Source organism: Euprymna scolopes, chromosome 30, assembly GCF_053919585.1.
Source record: "Euprymna scolopes isolate OS-2025 chromosome 30, ASM5391958v1, whole genome shotgun sequence".
Classification (NCBI taxonomy): Eukaryota; Metazoa; Mollusca; class Cephalopoda; order Sepiida; family Sepiolidae; genus Euprymna; species Euprymna scolopes.
In genome coordinates, this window is record NC_136511.1 from 17,768,818 (window position 1) to 17,783,401 (window position 14,584).

The 14,584-nt window shown below is 31.8% G+C and overlaps 1 protein-coding gene across 2 annotated transcripts in view; it reads left to right on the forward strand.

The window, feature by feature from the left end:
• The window catches only part of LOC145254682 (monocyte to macrophage differentiation factor 2-like), a 172,600-nt gene that overhangs the window by 17,788 nt on the left and 140,228 nt on the right, over positions 1-14,584 (forward strand). The window contains exon 1 of one of the 2 annotated variants that reach the window (XM_080113332.1): positions 8,899-9,031. The exons of the other annotated variant lie outside the window; for it this stretch is intronic. The gene's annotated coding sequence lies outside the window, so the exon portion shown is untranslated. Of the gene's footprint in view, positions 1-8,898; positions 9,032-14,584 lie in introns of those variants that run through there. 2 annotated transcript variants of the gene reach the window in all.

The window sequence follows — 14,584 nt, forward strand, 5'->3', positions numbered from 1 at the left end:
AAAGGGATTAAATTAAAGAAAATAACAAAGTATATTATGTATTTTTAACTGGCCTTTCCGATGCAGCAATCGGATTTTAGAAAAAATAAATAACAAAGGAACAACAAACATAATTGCAAAAAACCCTTGTTCAAAATTATTGGCACGATTTATTTAATAATCAATTGTATAGCCTTCCTCAGTCGCTTTTCATAGTTTACAACCAAGTTGTTGCACTCTTCAGTAGTAATTTTAGCCCACTCTTCCTGACAATAATCCTCCAATTGAATAAGATTCTTAGGCTTCCTTTGCATTACCCTCAATTTTAATGTTCTCCATAAATTTTCAATTGGATTAAGGTCTGGGCTTTGTGATGGCCACTCCAAAACATTAATATGATTGTCCTCAAGCCATTTCTTAGTCAGTTTAGCCGAATGCTTTGGGTCATTATCTTGCATGAACCACCAACGACGACCAAGTGAGAGCTCTTTAGCAGAGTCTTTCAGGTTTTCATCCAATATTTTAACATAATCCTCCTTTTTTATGCTACCTGTGACCTTAACAAGTCGCCCTGGTCCAGAGGCAGCAAAGGATCCCCAAAACATCAAACTGCCTCCACCGTGCTTCACTGTGGGTATGGTGTTCTTAGGCAGGAAAGCTTCGCCAGATTTTCTGTAAATATAAGACACTTTATTATGGCCAAATAACTCTATTTTCGTTTCGTCAGTCCATAGAACACGTTTCCAGAATGCAACATCTTTATCAATATGACGTTTTGCAAAGGCTAGCCTTGCTTTCAGGTGCATAGGCTTCAATAAGGGAGTCTTTCTCGGACGACATGCTTTTAAACCAGCTCTCTTCAAAACTCTACCAACTGTATGTCGAGATACATTCACTCCAGAGGTGCTCTGTTCATCAACAATCTCCCCAACAGAGATCCTTGGGTTTTGTTTTACTTGTCGAACAATTTTCCGTTCATCTCTTGGGGAAAGAATCCTTTTTCTCCCTCTACCCTCTAAACTCATAACGTGGCCTTGCGATTTGAACTTGTTTATTATGGCTCTAACAGTGGATTTGGGAAGGTTTAGCTTCTTTGAAATCTTATCATAGCCCTCCCCATTGGTATGGCATGCTACAACAAGCTTCCTGACGTCTTCGCTGTGTTCCTTAGTTTTAACCATGGCGATTGAAAATTATAATTTAGTCACTTATAATAGTTTAAATAAATCGCTATCTAAAAATTATCTGAAAAAAATTATTCACTGAATTAGCGTTAAACAAGCATAATATGGCTATAAAAAAGTTCAGAAAGCACGTAAACCGGAAATTGATTGATATTATACTGATACTAAAAGAAAAACAAAGCCGTGCCAATAATTTTGAACAAGGGTTTTTTGCAATTATGTTTGTTGTTCCTTTGTTATTTATTTTTTCTAAAATCCGATTGCTGCATCGGAAAGGCCAGTTAAAAATACATAATATACTTTGTTATTTTCTTTAATTTAATCCCTTTTTTAGAATTTATTAGACAAAATTTAACTTTTATTTTACCGTGCCAATAAATATGATCATCACTGTATATATGTGAGTATGCATGGATGTATGTTTAAATATGTGTGTGCAGATACGTTTGCATATGTATATGTTGATGTGCTTGTTTGTATATATATGTATCTATTTTTTCTTTTTTTTGTTAATTTTCTTTCTTTGAAGATTGTAACGCTGGGTATGGGGCAGCCAAACTAGCTGACAACATTGCCCTGCTTTTTATTGAAACCAACCGAGAGCTCTTTTTAGTATCCTCGTTTTTCCCTTCAGTGCAGCTGTCTGGATCTCTTTTGCGCTTGGTTCACCAAGAATATTAGTTAGGTAGGATTTCAGGTTCTTCTTCATAAGCCCTGTGGCACCTATAATAACTGGTATGATTGATATCTCCCTGAAATTCCAGTTTCTTTTCATATCATAGATGAGACCTTGATATTTGGTCTGTTTCTCTTTTTCAGCTCAGTTCAGACCTCCGTCATTAGGGACACTCACTTCAACCAAAGTTGCCACTCTATCTAACTTATTCCATATAGCTATGTCAGATTTGACAGCAGCATTTTCAAGGTAGGTGGCTGTAGGGATTACATGGTTGTAATATATGGTATTACAGTCATTTCCAACTGTTCTTTTAGGTTGATGTTCCCAGGACTTGCTGCTACACTGGATGTTTAACTTTTTGCAGATGGTCCAATGGAGATACTTACATACTCCATCATGTCTCGCTGTGTAGTAGCCGTTTCCCAAAAAAACCTTGCAACTTGAAACCAGATGACTCACACTTTCCAATTCTGTGTGGCAGAACCTGCATTTGTTGTCAGCACTGAGACCTGCCATCTTCTTCAGGGCTTTACGTTGCGACTGAAACAGTCTCATTTGCGAGTGATTTTTCAAAATGGCGACTAGAAATAATGAAACGCTTATCTTTTGGTGATTGTATATGTTTCACTGACAATCTTCCAAGGCTCACTACTGAGTGAAAAATATCTTTTCAACTTTTTTCTTTTTTTTTTTAAATAAAACGAACAAAGTTAAATTATTTAAACAGTAAAAGATTAATAGAACAATATACTCGTGTTTTTAAAAAATAATTTTAACAAAGGATGTTTAAAAAAATATCTGAAAAAATTAAAATGTTTATACCTTCAAGTATCAACATAAAATTTGTTGTATATTTAGAATTGCACTTATTTAAAAAAAAAATAGACAAATGTTGATGTACATACTCGTCACAGAACTAAGATGTCATATTCTAAAAATCATGTGGGTTTGGCTAGTAACTTTTCTATTTGGCTAGTAAACGAAAATATATAGTTGTCACAGGTCAACTAAAGATAAATTTGTCCGTAGAGCCCTGTTCTTGAATGCGTTGGTCATCAATCCCTGATTTTGAGCAGCCATTATAGCCCTTTCCTGATCGTGGTGGAGGCCTTCCCTCTTGAGCCATTCAAGGAACCTTCTTTGTCTATGTATTCCTGAGGGAATACCCCCAGAAAATACTTTACACGCTGATGTTGGTCCCATTCTTTAAAGTTCATCCTTTGGAAGGTCTCGGTATATTTCTACCGGCTCTTTCTTGCTGTTTCTGTGGCAGGCTTGTTTGGTGTTTCATCCTCTTCTGTGAGACAGCCTTGACCAAAATGCTTGGCCAGCTTAGTGACTGATGTTGTTCTGCTGGCTCTTGTGTGTGTGTGTGTGTGTGTGTGTGTGTGTGTGTGTGTGTGTGTGTGTGTGTGTGTGTGTGTGTGCCCCATACATTGTATTTACAGTACTCTTATTATTACGATCATTAAGAAACTCCTCGGTCATGCTTTAGGTGTTCCAAGAATCAATTTCCACTTTCAACTCTGCCAGAGAAGATGTACTCCTGGGGTCTGCCTCACGTTTCCCTCAACCAAAAGTAATGTTTTCCTTCAGAAAGTCGTACATTACAGACCTGACAGAAGGAAATGGTAACTGGATCGCTGGCAGGTGGAGAAGGGAACATTATAAGGGATGGCTGACCGGGGTGCTGGGAAAGCAGAGGAGGGGGGGCTGGATTAGGAAGAATAGAAATAAACAATGCATCAATAATTACTACATTGTCATGCTAGCTGAAAGCAACACTGTGCATGTCTGTATCAATCTATATATTAATACGATAGCGTGTTCTTTTGTGTGCCACGCTTACATCCGGGTCGTTTAATTGTTATGAAATTCAATTTCTTATAATAAATAATTTTATCAAGAATTCTTCATAAGTTTTGGTTTCGGTTTCGATTATGGCTGAAAGAACTCAAGTTATATTTTTATCACAGCTTTTATTTCAGTTTCTATTCAAGCTGATGCACCCAAATCATATTTTTTTTTATTTTTGAAATCGCAACTTTATAACATATAAAAATCGATAGAGCATTAACTCTATAATAATATATACGAAATATGAAGGAATGAAAATATCATATTTAAGCGTACTTTACGATTGGGCATTTCCGGGCGGTTGTGCTAGTTTAGATAAATACTTTTGTAGTTTTAACAAAAAAGCTACAATAATATCAGAGCGTCTCCATTTACACTGAACATTCACAGAATGCCAACATCAATATATTACATATGAATGAGTCCCCTGTGGAATTTCCACAGGTCCTGCTAGTAAATATTAATATAAATAGCTCTATTTGTTTATTGAGCACTATTGTATAAACCCAGTGAATATTCTTTAGATTTCATCCTACGAATACATACATATATATATATATATATATATATATATATATATATATATATATATATATATATATATATATATATATATATATATATATATATATATATATAAAATTTTAGTCATTCAATGAATTTTAATTTTATGATGTGAAATGTTTGAATTTCAAATCAAAAGATTTTTTATTATTCTATGTAAGACAAAGAATACATTTGAAATATAACTCCTTATCCTATAGGATTTCGATGTCTACAATCTCTTCAGAGGAGAAAATATTAGCAAATAGTTATAATGGTTTACACCTTATTTGCTAAAGTCAGTGAGACATGGAAAATCCCAATTAAAAGTTGCTTAAGTATTTAAATGTCATAGAGTAAGGGAAGTTAATGAAAAGGATATAAAAATTCACATCCAAATTGCATGGTAAAATACAAAGTGAATGTCTTTGATAGCAATGTGGTAAAATGATGCAAACTCACAATGTAATGGTCCGAAGTAGGCATTTCCCTGGAGCAATTTTCTTGTTTATATAATGGGTCCGGTAAAAAATTTATATATATATATATATATATATATATATATATATATATATATATATATATATAGGTCCGGTGGATCTGTTTATTAATAAGCATATAACTTGATATATTTAATATTTTTTATAATTATAGGAAATGAGCTTTAAATTCCACTCCAAAAGAACTTCAAATTGTTAATAAATTAAAATTAAAAATTAAATTAAAATTAAAAATTAAATTAAAATTAAAAATTAAATTAAAATTAAAAATTAAATTAAAATTAAAAATTAAATTAAAATTAAATTAAAATTAAAAATTAAATTAAAATTAAAAATTAAATTAAAATTAAAAATTAAATTAAAATTAAAAAATAAATTAAAATTAAAAATTAAATTAAAATTAAAAATTAAATTAAAATTAAAAATTAAATTAAAATTAAAAATTAAATTAAAATTAAAAATTAAATTAAAATTAAAAATTAAATTAAAATTAAAAATTAAATTAAAATTAAAAATTAAATTAAAATTAAAAATTAAATTAAAATTAAAAATTAAATTAAAATTAAAAATTAAATTAAAATTAAAAATTAAATTAAAATTAAAACCGCTTTCAGTAGGCAAGCAATGCAAATGACAGAAACTGAACTGATAAGAAAAATGAAAAGAAAAGAAAATGCTTACATGTAATAAGACAGTGAGTATAAGAAAAGATAAGATAAAATAAAATAAAATAAAGTGTATATATATATATATATATATATATATATATATATATATATATATATATTTATATATATATATATATATTGTTTTAATAAAAACCAAGACATCAAGGAATCGCTGATAGCAACACATAGTGTATTTCATCGTTAGTTACAATTGTTTCAAGACTACTCGAACAAAGTAAGGCTCTCTATTTGAGGGAAGTTTAGACTCCCAAAACCCTGGAGAATGTTGAGTAGCTATGCGTGTTTTAATTGTTAAGTATTATAGTATGTCTGGGTAACAGCAGCCGACCCTGATGAAAGGAAGAGTCAATTATCAGTTTATTATTTTTATGAAACCGACATATAAATTTTATTGTTTGGTGAAAAACTGGCAACATATGTCACTTTGAGAATAGGTAACGGGAATTGAAGTGATAAACTTGACTTTTGAGGCCTGAGAAATTGGCAGATTTACAGGTACACACACACACAGGGATTCCCCTGAGATGACATACTTACTGGTGATTGGTCTAGGGAGCAACCGAACCTACTCCGACACCTACTTCCAACGTGAAATCGACTCCGACTAAATCGATCAATGAGTCCTACTGCGCCGAGGGATCTGGTAAAGAATTCCCTGCGAAGAAAATTAAAAATTAAATTAAAATTAAAAATTAAATTAAAATTAAAAATTAAATTAAAATTAAATTAAAATTAAAAATTAAATTAAAATTAAAAATTAAATTAAAATGAAAAATTAAATTAAAATTAAAAAATAAATTAAAATTAAAAATTAAATTAAAATTAAAAATTAAATTAAAATTAAAAATTAAATTAAAATTAAAAATTAAATTAAAATTAAAAATTAAATTAAAATTAAAAATTAAATTAAAATTAAAAATTAAATTAAAATTAAAAATTAAATTAAAATTAAAAATTAAATTAAAATTAAAAATTAAATTAAAATTAAAAATTAAATTAAAATTAAAAATTAAATTAAAATTAAAACCGCTTTCAGTAGGCAAGCAATGCAAATGACAGAAACTGAACTGATAAGAAAAATGAAAAGAAAAGAAAATGCTTACATGTAATAAGACAGTGAGTATAAGAAAAGATAAGATAAAATAAAATAAAATAAAGTGTATATATATATATATATATATATATATATATATATATATATATTTATATATATATATATATATTGTTTTAATAAAAACCAAGACATCAAGGAATCGCTGATAGCAACACATAGTGTATTTCATCGTTAGTTACAATTGTTTCAAGACTACTCGAACAAAGTAAGGCTCTCTATTTGAGGGAAGTTTAGACTCCCAAAACCCTGGAGAATGTTGAGTAGCTATGCGTGTTTTAATTGTTAAGTATTATAGTATGCCTGGGTAACAGCAGCCGACCCTGATGAAAGGAAGAGTCAATTATCAGTTTATTATTTTTATGAAACCGACATATAAATTTTATTGTTTGGTGAAAAACTGGCAACATATGTCACTTTGAGAATAGGTAACGGGAATTGAAGTGATAAACTTGACTTTTGAGGCCTGAGAAATTGGCAGATTTACAGGTACACACACACACAGGGATTCCCCTGAGATGACATACTTACTGGTGATTGGTCTAGGGAGCAACCGAACCTACTCCGACACCTACTTCCAACGTGAAATCGACTCCGACTAAATCGATCAATGAGTCCTACTGCGCCGAGGGATCTGGTAAAGAATTCCCTGCGAAGAAAATTAAAAATTAAATTAAAATTAAAAATTAAATTAAAATTAAAAATTAAATTAAAATTAAATTAAAATTAAAAATTAAATTAAAATTAAAAATTAAATTAAAATGAAAAATTAAATTAAAATTAAAAAATAAATTAAAATTAAAAATTAAATTAAAATTAAAAATTAAATTAAAATTAAAAATTAAATTAAAATTAAAAATTAAATTAAAATTAAAAATTAAATTAAAATTAAAAATTAAATTAAAATTAAAAATTAAATTAAAATTAAAAATTAAATTAAAATTAAAAATTAAATTAAAATTAAAAATTAAATTAAAATTAAAAATTAAATTAAAATTAAAAATTAAATTAAAATTAAAACCGCTTTCAGTAGGCAAGCAATGCAAATGACAGAAACTGAACTGATAAGAAAAATGAAAAGAAAAGAAAATGCTTACATGTAATAAGACAGTGAGTATAAGAAAAGATAAGATAAAATAAAATAAAATAAAGTGTATATATATATATATATATATATATATATATATATATATATATATATTTATATATATATATATATATTGTTTTAATAAAAACCAAGACATCAAGGAATCGCTGATAGCAACACATAGTGTATTTCATCGTTAGTTACAATTGTTTCAAGACTACTCGAACAAAGTAAGGCTCTCTATTTGAGGGAAGTTTAGACTCCCAAAACCCTGGAGAATGTTGAGTAGCTATGCGTGTTTTAATTGTTAAGTATTATAGTATGCCTGGGTAACAGCAGCCGACCCTGATGAAAGGAAGAGTCAATTATCAGTTTATTATTTTTATGAAACCGACATATAAATTTTATTGTTTGGTGAAAAACTGGCAACATATGTCACTTTGAGAATAGGTAACGGGAATTGAAGTGATAAACTTGACTTTTGAGGCCTGAGAAATTGGCAGATTTACAGGTACACACACACACAGGGATTCCCCTGAGATGACATACTTACTGGTGATTGGTCTAGGGAGCAACCGAACCTACTCCGACACCTACTTCCAACGTGAAATCGACTCCGACTAAATCGATCAATGAGTCCTACTGCGCCGAGGGATCTGGTAAAGAATTCCCTGCGAAGAACGAGTACAGGTCACCTTGGAGTCCATGACCGTGAATCGACTCGTATGTGACAAGGAGATCCCTATTTAGGGATCGCTGAGGGTTCACACTCATGCGCAAGTGTACATTTATAACTTTAACAATGTTATTTTTTTAACGGATCAGACAATAACAGATAAGGCTGGAGAACTACATGTTTTGGTTTTGATTCTAGCTGATGGCACCCAAGTAATATTTTCTTTTATGCTTTTGAAATCAATTGGGTACAATATAATAGTCAATAGAGAATTGGCTCTGATCTTTTTATGATAGAGTGGAGAACGATTTCGTAACTTTGAAAAGCTTTGATTTCGTAATTTTGATATCGGTTGAAAAATCATGTTTTTACACGGAAATATTAACTTGAAATTAATGACGTCATGGTAGCGTTTGGTAACTTTACAAAAATTGTGACGTCATCCATTTCCAATAAATAGATATAATTCTTTCTTGATAATAACCATTTTGTATCCACTCTCTCTCCTTCCCACTCTTTCACCTTCTCCCCCTTTTCCTTTCTATTTCTTCTATCCCCCCCCTTTCCCTTCTATTTACGTCATTCGCCTTCTGCCACTACTTCTCTTATCATTCCCCAGCTGTTTAAATCATTCGTCTTTTGTGACGTCATCCAACGTATACGGTGTCAATCAATCAAAGAGGATAACAAGATTTACAGGGTTTTATAAGTATACTAGGCCACCAGGTAAGTAAATCTTATATATATATTGTTAAATATTTCCCCCTCTTTATCCCTTCCTCTCTCTCCTTTCCCCCTCTCTTTTCCTTATATCTCTTCTCCCCTTCTCTATTCCATTCTCCCTCTTTCTCTCCCCTTTCTCACTTGATCTTCTTCCTCTCCTTACTCATCCCTCTTCCCTTCCTCATTCCTCCTCTATATTCTTCCCGTCTGTTTCCCTTTCTCTCTCGTTCCCTTCTTCTCTTACTCTTTATTCTTACTCTTTATATATATATATATATATATATATATATATATATATATATATATATATATATATATATATATATATAGTATTATCATTATTATTATTATTATTATTATTATTACTATGACTATAATAATAATAATGATAATGATAATACTATATATATATATATATATATATATATATATATATATATATATATATAAACGTGAACGTGTCTGAGTGTCTGTCTGTGTATCAGTGTACATTTGTACATTTGCCTTCGCAATAACTCTGTTAATTTTCAGTCTACAGACTCGAAATTTGATATACAGGGTAGTGAGATTTGAGAAAATCGATGTGATCGGTTTTCGGCCAGAAATTTGTCTGTTAAGGGGTCAAAGTTCAACGATTTGAACTTTGAGAACTCTACCAAACTCCTCCAAGAATTTTGGGTCTAAACACTTGAAATTTTAGATATAGGTTCCTTGGACATGGATCTAACTTAATAACTTAATTTGAGCCCAGAAAATTAAATTTTAAGGGGTCATAATAGGGGTCAAAGTTAAAAAAATTGACCGCTTTTGTTTTTTTGCTCAACATACACCTCCAAATACCCAAGCAACGCCGGGCACCCATGCTAGTATATATATATATATATATATATATATATATATATATATATATATATATATATTCCGGATTATTATTTTCAAGAATTCATTTATTCATTATGCCATATTCATAGATGATTCGTCTATTTTCAAATAAATATCTATAATGTATACAGTAACAAGCACACAAGCCAAATATACAGAGTTTAGGTAACATACTCGACAAACCGTGACCCGTTAGGTCAGTATTTGTTCTATATATATTGTTGCAATAAGAGAATATAATTTTTTTTTTCTTGTTGTTTAAAATTTTTTAATCTGTCGCATATTGTAAATTCCTTATTTACGTCATTTGTCTTTTGTGACGTCATCCATTATTCTTTGTGACAAGCAAGCCAAGAAACAAAGATCTGCAGAATTTTTCAGTTATACTAAGTGATCTATGACCGGTTGGGTCAGTATTTGTTGTAATCCGTCCCTTTCAATATTTTTCATCTTCTTTTTCTCTTACACACACACACACACACACACACACACACACACACACACACTCTCTCTCTCTCTCTCTCTCTCTCTCTCTCTCTCTTTCCTTTCTCATATCTTATTCTTCTTTATCTCTTTTTAATTGCCAAAAAAAAAAAAAAAAAACTATTTAAAAAGAATCAGAATCGTAAGTTGTATCAGAATCGGTAAAAATATTAAAATCGGTACCTCTACATTTACTGACACACGATTTTCACAAAATTGGCTCGAGTTCACTTGGCAGCTTAAGGTTGGTAGAGCGTTCCTCAATATTTAACGAACGAGCTGTCTGTGTTTGATTAATACGGATCTATGATGGTTACTTTCTTTTATAAATTGGAAGAAATAAAAAAAATCAATTTTAATCGCGCAGGCGTAACATAGTGCGTGTAGGAAAGTATCACCGGCGCCGAAGGATGGTTCACTTGCAATGAGATTAGCAGCAGCAGCAGCAGCAGCAGTAGCCCAAAAACAAGCATATGCAAATTTGGGGAGTGTGCACGAGAAGAAAAAAGGAAAAAAAGAAGAAGAAATGCATCATGTTTCTCTTCCCTTTGCCTCTTTCCCACCTGACTACAACTTGGTTGTCTTCAAGTCCAACATAAACAAATTCTTGATGAACCGCCCTCTTACGTAATCAAATCTTCCAAATTTCCATTACTAACGATTACTACGATATTATCCCATTGATTACTGTACACTCAATAACCCTTATCCTCGAGTGGCCTCTATGTTAAAAAGAAGAAAAAAAGACGCTTCACAAAGAAAATTTACAGAAACCGCATGTAGGTAAATGCAGATGTACCTTTAGAATCGTCCCATCACTACTATCTTTTGCATATTTTTTTTTTTTTAAATGCTTGATTAATTTGTTTGAAAAATGAAAAATTTCTCTGCATCATATAACACACACACACACACACACACACACACACACACACACACACACACAGACATGTATATAAGTACGTACACATACATCACTACACATACACGTCGACATAATATGCACATACGCACATTACTTGAACTTTTTTTGAAGGTCGCGATGACATATACACAACATTTACCTATATAAAGTTTTATATAAAAAAAAAAAGAACCTCGTGGGTTAAGGCGATTACGTAGACGTGATTATTCGATATCAGGTATTTGGGGACCGAGAATGGCATTAATAGATTTAAAACAGTTGATGCAGAAGTAAGCAGGTGTTACACAATAATTTTTTTTTTTTTTTTTTTTTTTTACTACCTGTTTTCATGATCTTGTAATCAATTAATAATGCTTAATAGATTACTCTCTGTAATCAAGTCCTTGTAAGTATGGGTGTACTGTATCAGACTATATATAAATATATATATATATATATATATATATATATATATATATATATATATATATATATAGCCAGTAGAGTTTAGTTTCCTAGAAGTACATCCAATGAAACAACATGTGTCTACCAAAAGAGTGCTCAATGAGTGAACAGAGCAGGTATATTAAATTTATTTATACAAACATTAATGGCTACATATGTGCATACATGTTTCTGTAATCACAAGAATTAATTCTTGGCCTGAAGACGTAGTCCCCCAACGCGGGTGATTACAGAAACATGTATGCACATATGTAGCCATTTCTGTAATCACCCGCGTTGGGGGACTACGTCTTCAGGCCAAGAATTAATTCTTGGCCTGAAGACGTAATCGCCCAACGCGGGTGATTACAGAAACATGTATGCACATATGTAGCCATTAATGTTTGTATAAATAAATTTAATATATATATATATATATACTAGCAAAAGTACCTGTCGTTGACTGGGTTCAAAAACAGCCTACAGAAAATGGACTCTGATTTATGAAAGTATGATAGGTTATGAAAAGGAAGGGTTGTAAAGAGATAGCTACGAATTTGGGGGTATCAAAACCAAAGCAAAATATGATGAAAGTAAAAATAAAATAGATAAACCCCATAATTTATTATACCATACCTGTTCACACTGAAACACTTATCACAATATTCTGGGGATTTATATTAAAAAGCCTTGTTAAACTTTGTGACATATTTCCATTCTATGGAGGTCAGGTGTGAACGAATACCCCATAATTTTATTATACCATATTTCTTCAAACTGAAACATAATTATCAAAGTATACTTACGCAGATAGATATGAAAAGTCTTTATTAAAGTTTGTGCCTATTTCCATTCTATGGAGGCCAGGCGTAAACGCAGACCCCACAATTTTATTATACCATCCCTATTTAAGTTAAAACATACTTATCAAAGTATTCTTATGTACATCTATATCCAAAACACTTGTAAACGTCTTTTATTTAAATTTTTAAATTTTTAATTTTCATACTTTGTGGACTAGGCGCGAACGCAGACCCCACAATTTTAATGAATCACCGTTCTACAGGATCAAACATACCCATTCCTGTGTCTCGATACATCTATCATTATATGTAATCAGTTTTTTAAAATAGTCAACCATATAGGAGCCTATTCATGACCAGACACACACACACACACACACACACACACACACACACATGGCACAATCACGTTGACACACCAGTTCTCGCCAGATCACCGAAGTTAAGCAACATTGAGTCTGGCCAGTACCAGATGGGTGACCATTTTGGAATGGCGAGGCGCTAGATAAAAATACCAGGTTGAGAAACTGGCGCAGTCTATCCTTCTCTCGAGGGTAGATGGGACTCTCTTAAGCTGCGTCTAATGATGGTGTCACGAGAAAAATACTCTTGATAGCCCTGGCAAAGCATCAAGTATTCAGCTACTGACAAGATTTGAATTACACTACATTACAAACTTGTGAGTTCAATCTTGGCTACGGCCGTGCTGGCTGGCTGGATATATATATATATATATATATATATATATATATATACACACACACACACACATATGCACACATATATATGTATATATATAATATACACATGTATGTGTATATATATATATATACATACACACACACATATACACACATATATATACACACGCATACATACACACACATGCATATATATATATCATGCACCATATATATATATATATATATATATATATATATATATATATATATCACACACACACACATATATATATATCATGCACACACACACACACATATATATATATATCATGCACCATATATATATATATATATATATCACACACACATACATATATATATATATCACGCACACACACACACACACACACACACACATATATATATCATGCACCACCATCATTTACAGAATTTCTAATTGCATTGGAGCAAATAAAAGTAAATAAAGCCCCAGGGCCTGATAATATCCCCTTCAAACTACTCCACCATGGTGGACAACATCTGAAAACAAGACTATTCACTCTCATTCTTAAGATGTGGGAAGAACATCAAGTACCATCTTCAAAAAGGGTGACCGAAAATCATGTGGAAATTACTGTGGGATTGCCCTTTTGTCCATAATGGGAAAAATCTTTGCCTGCATACTAGTGAATCACTTGCTGGAAGTCACAGAATCCGTCCTCCCAGAATCTCAGTGCGGCTTCCGTGCCTCTCGGGGAACAATAGATATGATTTTCTGTGTGGGACAGCTGCAGGAGGAAAGCAGGGAACAACAGAAACCCCCCTATCTTGTATTTTATGACCTGCAAAAAGCATTCGATAGCGTTCCAAGAGATGCAATGTGGAAAGTTCTCAAGCAATTTGGTTGCCCAATTCACTTTGTAGAACGCATCCAGGCACTGCATGAAGGCATGCCAGGATATGTATCGCACCAGGGCAAGGAAGCAAAAAAGTTTCCAGTTACCTGTGGACTAAAACAAGGTTGTGTTCTTGCACCTACTCTCTTTTCCTTATATCTTGCTGCAATGCTGCACGAACTTCCCCCAAATAATCTGGGGGTGGACATTAGGTACCGTTATGATGAGGGACTTTTCAAGCCTGCTAGACTAAAATCTCAAAGCCTTGTGAAATTCCAACACATCACAGAGTTTCAATATGCAGATGACAACATGGTCCTTAGCCATTCCAAGGAAGACATCCAGAGATCCGTAAACAACTTCACGGCAGCCTACTATCGCTTTGGACTCTCTGTTAATATTAGTAAGACAAAAGTGTTAGTACAACCAGTACCCAATACCATCTTACAGGACGTAAGCAT